The sequence below is a fragment of the Papio anubis genome, chromosome 2 (assembly GCF_008728515.1).
Source record: "Papio anubis isolate 15944 chromosome 2, Panubis1.0, whole genome shotgun sequence".
In the NCBI taxonomy this organism is placed as follows: domain Eukaryota; kingdom Metazoa; phylum Chordata; class Mammalia; order Primates; family Cercopithecidae; genus Papio; species Papio anubis.
Genome location: NC_044977.1, coordinates 178,104,529 through 178,115,967, shown reverse-complemented (window position 1 = coordinate 178,115,967; position 11,439 = coordinate 178,104,529). Strand labels below are relative to the sequence as shown.

General features: G+C 43.6%; 1 non-coding gene across 1 annotated transcript; it reads right to left on the bottom strand.

The window, feature by feature from the left end:
• Positions 1-10,721: 10,721 nt before the first annotated feature.
• Positions 10,722-10,849, bottom strand: LOC116274009. Its single transcript, XR_004182492.1, has one exon. It is a non-coding gene; the product is annotated as a small nucleolar RNA SNORA25 (small nucleolar RNA).
• Between the last annotated feature and the right edge of the window lie 590 nt (positions 10,850-11,439).

Genomic DNA, 11,439 nt, shown 5'->3' with positions numbered 1-11,439 from the left:
AGTAGTCAATTTTGAGCTTGCAATGGCTTTTAACTGCTCAAGATACGTTTTAGAACTATGACATAAACTCCAAAATTCCTGTCCTCCAGATGGTGAAGATCAAGAGAAAGTACTGCCCATGGTTATAAGGTCAAGCTCCCAAGGAACTTGGGACAAGAGGGAAACTTCATCCAGTTTTCGTTGTTGTTGTTACACCAGATTCACTGCAGCTTAAGACTAGCCTCACAAATCCTTTTTCCCATTAATCAAAACTTTGCAGAGGAGACAGTGATTTTTACCATTTCTATAACCAGTTTTCACAGAGAGAGAGGAAAGGGAAGGGAGAAAAGTGTTGACTGCAGCGAGGTGGGGAAGGCAAGGAGCTCGGGGAGGCCAGAGAAAGACCCGCTCATTGCACTAACACTGAATCAAAACTTCAGGCAGCTGCTTGATGGTCACCAAGGGATCTTTTCCAGTAGTCCCATCAGCTCTCAAGTTTCCACCTTTGGGGAAAAGAAAAGTTCTCCATGTCCCATAATCTTGTACATGCCTAATCCTGTCTCTCACGGCCATCAGTAAAGACTACAAGGCAGATTAATCTAAAAAGAATAGTGGTTAAGATCTCATAGTGCCAAATCTATTTTTAAGCAAGGGGGGCTTTACTGAGAGGGGCCTCTGACCCCCTAAATCTTAGGAAGGGTTCTAAGCTTCCGAATTTGGGCCTTGCCTCGAACCCAAGTTTAATCAAGCATCCTTGCCTTTTATTAAGAGGAGCCTTTAACCCTCTCTGTCTTTGGAGAGACTCTCCTAAGTTGGGCCTCTAACCCAATCGCATCCTTTACCTGGGTAAAATGTACCCCGCCACTTACCCAAAGTTGGCCAATTGGTGCTGCAATCTAAGTCCTTTGGGTCAGGATTCTCCTCAGTATAGTCTCTTCATGGTCGCCAGGAAGATGTTACTGGAAAGGGCTCCTGATCCAGACCCCAAGACGGGCTTCTTGGACCTTGCACAAGAAAGAATTCAGGGTGAGTCTATACAGTAAAAGCAAGTTTATTAGGAAAGTAAAGGAATAGAGTAATGGCTGCTCCATAGGCAGAGCAGTGGCATGGGCTGCTCAACTGCGTATACTTATAGTTATTTCTTGATTATATGTCAAGCAATGGGTGGATAATTCATAAGTTTTCTGGGAAATGGGCTGGGATTTCCTGTAACTGAGGGGTCCTTCCCTCTTTAGACCATATAGGGTAACTTCTGGATGTTGCAATGGCATTTGTAAACTGTCATGGCACTGGTGGGAGTGTCTTTTAGCAAGCTAATGTTTTCTAATTAGTGTATAATGAGCAGTGAGGATGACCTGAGGTCACTTTCATTGCTATCTCGTTTTTGGGATGCCAGCTTCTTTACTGCATCCTGTTTTATCAGCAAAGTCTTTATGACCTATATCTTGTGCTGCCCTCCTGTCTCATCCTGTGACTAAGATGTCTAAGCTCCTGGGATTATAGGTCCCAGCCTTATTTTACCCAGCCCCCATTCAAAATGGAGTTGCTCTGGTTCAAACACCTCTGCTGTGACCAGCTGGTAGTTGGATGGGGGGTGTTAAAGGGGTATAGAGAATAAAAACAGCTAGTCTATAGTAATAGTGTCTAGGAGAGGCTGGGCACAGTGGTTAACGCCTGTAATCCCAACACTCTGGGAGGCCCAGGCGGATGGATCACCTGAGGTCAGGAGTTCGAGACCAGCCTGACCAACATGGTGAAACCCTGCCTCTACTAAAAATACAAAATTAGGCATGGTGGCGTATGCCTGTAATCATATCTACTTGGGAGGCTGAGGCAGGCGAATCACTTGAACCAGGGAGGCAGATGTTGTAGTGAGCTGATATCATGCCATTGCACTCCAGTCTGGGCAATAAATGAAACTCTGTCTCAAAAAAAAAAAAAAAAAAGTAGTAGTGTCTAGGAGAGATGACAGTATATAATGGGAATGGATTTTAGGAGCAGGGGTTTTGAATATTTTGAGCAAGGGGGATGGAAGGGAGAGATATCAGTGTTGAGAAGGGAAAGGAAAGAAAGCAAAATTGATAGGAACTGCCCAGTGCGGTGGTTAGAGGAAGAGACGTGGGGTTGTCAGAGGCATTTGAACCATAGCAACTCCATCTCAAATAGGGGTGGGTAAAATAAGCCTCAGATTCGCTGGGCTGCATTCTTAGTCACAGGATGAGATTGGAGGTCGGCAGGACTGGTATCACAACATACAGGTCACAAGACTTTGTTGATAAAACAGGTTGTAGTAAAGATGCAGGCCAAAACCCACTAAAACCAAGATGGCGACAAAAGTGACCACTGGCTGTCCTCACTTCTCATTATACGCTAATTATAACGTATTAGCATGTTAAAAGACACCCCTACCAGCACCATGACAGTTTATAAATGCCATGGCAAAGTCAGGAAGTTCCACTATATGGTCTAAAGAGGGGAGAACCCCTCTGTTCCAGGAAATCCCTGCCCCGTTCCAGGAAAACTCATGAATAATCCACCGCTTGTTTAGCATATAATCAAGAAATAACCATAAAAATAGCCAACCAGCATTCGGTGCTACTCTATGGAGTGGCCATTATTTTGTTTCTTTACTTCTCTAATAAACTTGTTTTCAAGGCCAGGTATAGTGGCTCAGCCTGTAATCCTGGCACATTGGGAGGCTGAGGAGAGTGGATAGCTTGAGCTCAGGGGTTCAAGACCAGCCTGGGTAACATGGCAAAACCCTGTCTCTACAAAGAATACAAAAATTAGCTGGGCTGGGGGCACACACCTGGAGTCTCAGCTATCTGGGAGGCAGAGGTTGGCAGAGGTTGCAGTGAGCTGAGATCGTGCCACTGCATTCCAGCCTGGGTGACAGAGTAAGACCCTGTCTCAAAGAAAAACAAAACAAACTTGCTTTCACTAGACTCTACGGACTCACCCAGAATTCTTTCTTGAGTGAGATCCAAGAACCCTCTTTTGGAGTCTAGATCAGAACCCTTTTCTGGTAATAGGGTCTGACTTCTTGCACGTCCCTGTTCTGCCACTTAGTAGTTGCCTATTTGTTTTAATTTAACTCTCTGTGCCTTAATTTCCTCTTCTGTAAAATGGGGATAATAATAGTAGCTATTCCATTAGATTCTTGTGGGAAGCACATGAAATCATGTAAATGATAGTGAATGCCCTACCTTTTGGTTAATGTACGGCAAACGTTCGCTGAATGAATGAATTGGTGGTTGGTTGGCTTAGCTTTGGGGCCAGTCTTTAACATTTACAATTTATAGTAAGAAAGGTCTCTCGCTATCCTTCCACAGCTATCCCCCATCCTCGTCACTTTCCTACCTGGCTGCTGCAGCAGAAACATTTATTTAATAGGAAACAGAACTACTCATTCTGCAAGAAGAGTCTTTAAATTGCAGATGCCTGGGTGAGTTATTATATTTATATAAGTGGATTTTGTTTAAAGTGCAGACAGTGATCTCTGATCTCTTTTTGATTTGTCAAACAAAGGTAAAGCGAACTTGGAGTCTATAGGTGGAAGAGCTAAAGCCACTGGGGTTGAGGAAAAAGCTAAAGGAATAGATGGGAGACAACCAAGACACATTGTGACACATTTTGATGAGGGTGTCAATTTTAAAAGGAAGCAGTATTTTTATATAAGAAGGACCCCATTTTTCTTTTAGAGATAGGATCTCACTGTGTCACACAGGCTAGAGTCCAGTGGTGTCACCATAGCTCAGTGCAACCTTGAAATCCTGATCCTCCCACCTTGGCCTCCCAAAGTGCCAGGATTACAGGTGCGAGCAACGGCGTGGGCTGAGGGCCCCATTTTTGCAATGCCAAAATATTCTTTATAATAAGTAAGAAATAAGAACTCACAGGAAAGTAGATTCAGGACAAACAATAGAACCGAGATTCTGGTGTTTGTTTGTTTGTTTCTTTGTTGATTGGTCAAGTGCAGTAGTGAGAAGTGGGGAAAGAGTAGAACAAGGAGTTCAACCTGTAACTGAGCGATCATTTGAGATAACTCACTATCTTCATACAGGCAGAGATACTACTTTTTGTTAAACACGTTGAGTAATAATCATACACACGTTGATTCTTAGGTTTCATCTGCTCACACCTGATAAACACCCATACAAATCCCTTCCTAGCTTTTTGTTTAATGCTGCTGAGTCAGCCCCACTGGATGAGAGAGAAGGGAGGAAGCTTAGTTTCACTTTGTGAGCCATCGCCTCCCCCACGGCTTACTTCTAGGCAGATGTGGGAAGCCTTGAGAGGCTGGCATGGTTTCCAAGTTGGATGCCTCCTTTAAAAATGTCTGTTAATTCTGACTACAGGCTAGAGCTGTCAGTTTGGAACCCCTTTAGGTGGAAAGCCAAGCTTACAGTCATTCTATTATTGACCCTGTCTCATTTCCCGGTGACTTTTCACCGTGTACACAAAGCCTTCACCTTTTATGCCCTCTCCCAGGCTCTTGCCCAACGGTCTTGACTGTCTTTTTGTAAATTGATCGGTTAGCATATACTCTATTATTAGTTTAGTCTTATCATAATCACCGTAACAGCTGCTGTTAAAATTTACGTTCACAACAGACGTTAGTGTAATCTGGCTCCTAGTGGCTCGAAAGTGTTTTCTTGCATTTGTGAGAAACCCAGTAGAAGTTACAAGCAGAGGGACTTGGAAGGCTTCCTGGTAGGATGCCTGCACCAGATGGGAACCATACCCTGAACCGCCTTTGGAAAAGCAATCTATGCTCCATCCAGACTGTTTCTCATTCACACTAGCTCGTGGCCCCACCCACTGTGCCATCTTAAAAGGCAAGGCCTCTTCTATTTTGAAAACTTTCAACAACAAAAAATGTGGGTTAAGCAAAATTAAATACTGTAAGTTATCTCACACTGCAAATTAACTTTAATAGGAAGACACAATAGAGTTTTTCTGGAATCTTTCAAAGTAGAGCATTCATTTTGAGTTAGGCCTAGTTTGTCCTCTAAAATCAGGTTGCCTTCTCTGCAAATTTTAAGTAGAGGCTGCATTGAATTACTATTTCAAATAAGGTTGAGAAATAAGATTCTTTCAGCAAATACTTTTTTTGAGCGTTATACAAGTTTATTCCTATTTATACTTAGGTATATGGCATCTGCCATTTAGGATTCAGAATCTTTTTTTTTTTGAGACAGTTTCGCTCTTGTTGCCCAGGCTGGAGTGCAATGGCACAATCTCGGCTCACCGCAACCTCTGCCTCCCGGGTTCAAGCCATTCTCCTGCCTCAGCCTCCCGAGTAGCTGGGATTACAGGCATGTGCTACCACACCTGTCTAATTTTGTATTTTTAGTACAGCCTGGGTTTCTATGTTGTTCAGGCTTGGTTGCAAACTCCCAAGCTCAGGTGATCTGCTCACCTCGGCCTCCCATAGTGCTGTAGTGCCGGGATTACAGGTGTGAGCCACAGCGCCCGACCAGGAGTCAGAATCATTATTAGATACATCTGTTTGCCATTAAAAATTTTAAAAAATATGTTATATATTATTTCCCAACTAATATTCTTTGTATATAAGACTATTAATAGGGGAACTCTTTTTAAGGTGTTGCCAGAAGTGATCAGAATAATATAAATCTTACATTACAAAAGATAGATTTGGAACACAAAATTTAACCTGAATAGGCTAGAAATGTTAAAATTAATACAATATATTTTGTTTATTGACTTTACAGGGTGATTATAACATTGCAGAAGACCACAGCTTGTCTTGGTTTCGATCTAAATACGTAGAATTTTCTTTTGTTAAAAAATAATTTCAACTTTTATTTTAAATTTAAGGGGTACATGTTCAGGTTTGTTATATTGGTATATTGTGTGATGCTGTCACCATAGTACCCAATAGGTAGTGAGCACAGTACCCAATAGCAGTTTTTCAGCCCTTGCCCCCTCCCTCCCTTCCTGCTCTAGTAGTCCCCAGTGTCTGCAATGACATCTTTATGTCCATGAGTACCCAATGTTTAGCTCTCACTTATAAGCGAGAACATGTGATATTTCATTTTCTGTTCCTGCGTTAATTTGCTTAGGATAATGGCCTCCAGTTGCATCCATGCTGCTGCAAAGAACATGATTTCATTCTTTTTTATGGCTGTGTCTTTTAGCAAATTATTTTTGAGTTCCTACTAGTGTAGGGCTCCCTGCTATGCATAGTGCTGGCCTTAGGAGAAAGGAGTGATACAGCAGCATACAACTAACACAAGACACACTAAGGGATCCATTCGGACCATGGAACTGAAGGTGGGTTTCAGAGAGGGGACGATGATTTTGCTGGGCCTTTAAGGATGAATAGACTGTACTAGCAAAACAGAGAAGGGCATTGTTTCACTACCACTGCTGCATAATAAACAGCCCCAAAATTTAGTGGCAAAAAGCAAACCATTTTATTATGCACACAGATTCTATGGGTCAGGAATTCAGAAAGGGTGCAACAGGGTAAGCTTGTCTTTGGTCCACCATGTCTGGGTCCTTAACTAGAAAGACTTAAACGTGGGGGTGACCGCACAGATGGGAGGTGAAATTGTCTGAGAGCGTCTTCATTCACATGTCTGGTGGCTAATCCTGGCTATTATTGGATGAGGCCTTAGTGGAGCTGTGGGTAGAAAAGCCTACCTATGGCCTCTCCACGGGCCTTCTCACAGCAGGTAACCTTTGGGTCGCCAGATTTCTAATTTGGCAGCTCAGGGATCCCAGAGTAAGTGTCCCAAGAGAACCAGGTGGAAGCTGCATGATATCTTCTACACTAGTTTCAGAAACTCAACCGGCCGCGGTGGCTCACACCTGTCATCTTAGCACTTTGGGAGGTCGAGGCAGGCAGATCACCTGAGATCAGGAGTTCAAGACCAGCCTGGCCAACATAGTGAAACTCCCATCTCTGCTAAAAATACAAAAAAATTAGCTGGGTGTGGTGGCACATGCCTGAAATCCCAGCTACTTGGGAGACTGAGGCAGAATTGCTGGAACCTGGGAGGTGGAGGCTGCAGTGAGCTGAGATCGTGCCACTACACTCCAGCCTGAGTGAGAGCAAGACTCTGTCTCGGAAAAAAAAAAGAAAGAAAGAAACTCAGTGGTATCACTTCCACAAGAGAGGCACCAATGTTGGCTAGCTCAGATTCAACAGGAAGTGATACAGACTATGGACTTCAACCTCTTGATGGGGGGCATGTGACCATTTTAAAGCCTGTCCTAAGTGTGCTGCTGCAGAAGCAAAACACAGAGCTCAGGGGCGTTTCCCGCCGGCCTGTAGTCTGATGCTGCTGGCATTGCAGGTGCGAAGGAGAGCGGCAAAGGTGGGGTTGGAAATGTAGACTGGAACCACCATGTGAAAAAAAGTCTTTACTGCTTTGTGACAAGTACCGTATCTGAAGCCACAAATCACAGAAGAAATAAAACTTCGTTTTTCTATGAGTCAATCTACTTTTCCTTTTGAGACATTCCATCAGGGCGTGGGAACTTCATCTCACTCAATTCTGGGTAATCTCTGCCATTCTGGGTTGCCTGAGTTCAGTCCTCCCTCATCTTTTCTCTTGACACTGTCTCTAGCGTGGCATGGGGGTGTATGTGACAGGGAGGAAGCTGGCTCTGGGCTAATTTCTGTCCAAGCTGACACCTGCCCAGGTGTAGATTCTAGGCCGTTGTTTCAAGCAGATTGCAGCTGTGTTATTCCTGACTGCAGAGCTTCTTGAGGTCTAGTTCTGTTTTAGCTAAAACGATCCCCTTCACAGGGACACAGAGATAATCTCCTGTACCTCTCCGGAGCTGCAAGGAACAATGTAAGGTCATCTCAGTTCTTCTCTGTTTCCTACTGCACTTAAATTTTTTTTTTAACTTTTATTAAAGACGGAGTCTCACTGTCACCAGGGCTGGAGTGCAGTGGCACCATTATAGCTCACTGCAGCCTTGAACTCCTGAGCTCAAGCAATCTTCCCACCTCAGCCTCCTGATTAGCTAGGACTGTAGGTGCATGCCATCACACCCAGCTAATGTTTAAATTTTTTGGTAGAGACAGGGTCTCTCTATGCTTCCCAGGATGGTCTCAAACTCCTGGCCTCAAGTGATCCTCCTACCTAGGCCTCCCAAAGTGCTTCAATTACAGGTGTGAGTCACTGTGTCCAGCCTATCTACTGGACTTTACACCTATGCCAAGCCAGCTGCAAAGAATCCACCTCCTGGGTTCAAGTCATTCTCCTGTCTCAGCCTCCCGAGTGACTGTGACTACAGGTGTGTGCCACCACATCTGGCTAATTTCTATATATATATATATATTTTTTGAAATGGAGTCTCGCTCTGTCGCCCAGGCTGGAGTGCAGTGGTGCAATCTTAGCTTGCTGCAACCTCTGCCTCCCAGGTTCAAGCCATTCTCCTCTCTCAGCCTCCCAAGTAGTAGGGACTACAGGCACATGCCACCAGACCCAGCTATTTTTTGTATTTTTAGTATAGACAGGGGTTCACCATGTTGGCCAGGATGGTCCCAAACTCCTGACCTCAGGTGATCCACCGTCCTGGGCTTCCCAAAGTGCTGGGATTATAGGCATGAGCCACCATGTCTGGCCTCTGTTTTCAATTCTTTGAGTATACTGTCTTAAACCAGGAGTGCAGTTGTTGAGTCATATTATAATTTTGTTTTACTTATTGAGGAACTGCCAAACTTTGTCTCAGGTCCTTAAAACACAAAGCTGACCCATATCCTTACTTGGTCAAGATTCATTGTTCTTTTACTGTACTGTTGAATTTCATCTGTCAGGGTTTTATTTAGGATTTTCACACTCCTATCCATGAGTGAGACTGTCTTTGCCAGGCTTTGGTAAAAGAATTATGATTAGTCAGCTTCACAAGTTTCTGTCTTCTATATATATTGTATATTATAATATTATAGATTGTAGAAATGATCTATTTCTATAGTTATAGAATATATAACACAAATACGAGTATTTTGAATTATAAACCTTCAATATCACTTTTAAGGATTTTGTTTGCTTCTCCTTAAAATAGTCTAAGTAATTTATAATTTATTTGTTTTTGAGACAGAGTCTCACTCTGTCACCCAGGCTGGAGTGCAATGATGTGATCTCAGCTCACTGCAACCTCTGCCTCCCAGGTTCAAGCGATTCTCCTGCCTCAGCCTCCCGAGTAGCTGGGATTGCAGGTGCCCGCCAACATGCCTGGCTAAATTTTTGTATCTTTAGTAGAGACAGGGTTTCACCACGTTGGCCAGGCTGGTCTCGAACTCCTGACCTCGTGATCTGCCCGCCTCAGCCTCCCAAAGTGCTGGGATTACAGGTATGAGCCACCATGCCCAGCCCTCTTTATAAACTTTTTAATAGCTCCTAAGTTTTCATTATTCCTTTTATTGTTGTCTAGCTTTTCAACTAATTTTTTTTATTTTGTCTCTGTACTTTACTTGGAATAGTCTTTTAGTCCACCTTAACTTCTAGATAAGGCATTTTGTCCATTTATTTTATTTTTCTTGCCTAGGATTTGCTTTTCTGAACTGCTTTATTAGGTTATAATTTTCCTACTTAAAATTCATCCATGCTCCATGTACAATTCAATGACTTTTAGTAAACATACTGAGTTGTGCAAACATCACCACTATCCAGTTTTAGCACATTTCTGCCACTCTGAAAGATCCCTTATGCTTGTTTACAGTTGATCTTCATTCCTATCTTCAGCCTTAGACAAGCATTGGTTTGATTTCTGTATCATAAATTTGCTTTTTCTGGCCGAGTGCGGTGGCACACACCTGTAATCCCAACACTTTGGGAGACCGAGGTGGGTGGATCACTTGAGGCCAGGAGTTTGAAACTAGCCTGACCAATATGGCGAAACCCCGTCTCTACACAAAATACAAAAATTAGTTAGGTGTGGTGGCACGTGCCTGTAAATCCCAGTTACTCTGAGGCTGAAGGGACAAGAATCACTTGAACCCAGGAAGTGGAGATTGTGCTGAGCCAATATTGCGCCGTTGCAGCCTGGCTGACAGAGTGAGACACTGGCTCGAAAGAAAAAAAAAAAGAAAAAATACTAGCTTTTTCTGGATATTTCATTGTAAATGGAATCATGTTGTATCATGTGGTCTTTTGCATCTGGCTTTTTCTACTGGCCATAATGTTCTCTGGGGCCCACCTGTGTTGTAGCATGTATTGTGTGCAGCAGGTAATACATTCTGACTTTTTAGATTTGCTCATCCACATCTTTCTAGGGACTCTTTCCCTGGACTCACGTAGCTTCCTCCTAAGACTGTGGAAAGCAATACTTTGCAAAGGCTCGAGGGAACACTGCAGATCTCTGGAACTCTCTGTTGGTACAATTTCCTTATCTCTTGTACGTTGCTCCAAACATGGTGGATATTTTCTAAAATTTTTCTCTGCTCTGATATCAAAACATTTCACAGCAGTGTTTTCTCTCTAAGATCTCAGGACAACGCTCCCTTTCCCTTAAGTTGCAGCGTCTTTGCTAGGATATATGAAGTCTGTTTTCACTCCTCCGTGAAGCAGTGAGCTCTTTCAAGGCCTGGGATTGTCACTGGGCAGATATGTGGACTGTTCTCTCCCACTGTAGAGGAGGTGTGAGATGTCCCCCCTCAGGCTGACAGACAACTGGGTGGAGGCTGATCTGCACTCTCCCCAGAGCAATTTCTGGTGCCTAGTGAGTTCTCTTTTATCATTTTTTTTCTTTTTCTTTTTTCTTATATCTCCTCAAGAAAACATAGCACCATCGAATGCTATGGCATCCTATAGAGAACTTCCATCTTTGGTCACAGTGTTAAGAGCTCTTGGTTTCACAGCCTCACAAGCCCTCTTTGAAATTAACTATCTTTTATCATTTAAAAAATAAAAAATTAAAAAAAATTTTTTTAGAGATGGGGGTCTTGCTATGTTGCCCAGGCTGGTCTTGAACTCCTGGCCTCAAAGTCCTCCCACCCTGGCCTCTCAAAGTGCTGGGATTACAGGCATGAGCCACCACACCTGGCCCTTAGTGGGCTTTCTGAAAGAAGCAAAACTTTTTTCCTGTTTTCATTCTGGGATTTCCTGACTGCAAAACCAGTCCAAGAACCTGCCTAGACAAATGCAAGCTTCTGCAGAGGGCAGTGGAGTCACAGAAGGCTGACTGCCTCCTGCTTGTGTAACCAGCTCTCCCAGTGAGCCGGCAGTTCCCTTTCTGTCTGTCACACGGGGTGCGTAGGGAGGCTTTTCTTCCAGCATGTACTGTTCTGGGGGCACTGCCTGACAGGATGCTCACCTCCCAAGATGCCCCTGGGCTAGGCAGTGAATACATCAAGTCCTGGTGGTTGTCACTGAATGGTTACAGAAAGTGGCAGGTGGGCATTGGGGGTAGTAAGGTAAAACGTTGGTTTAGATCAGTTTAGATCAAGCCAGCCTCTCTATACTAGTAGGACTTCTG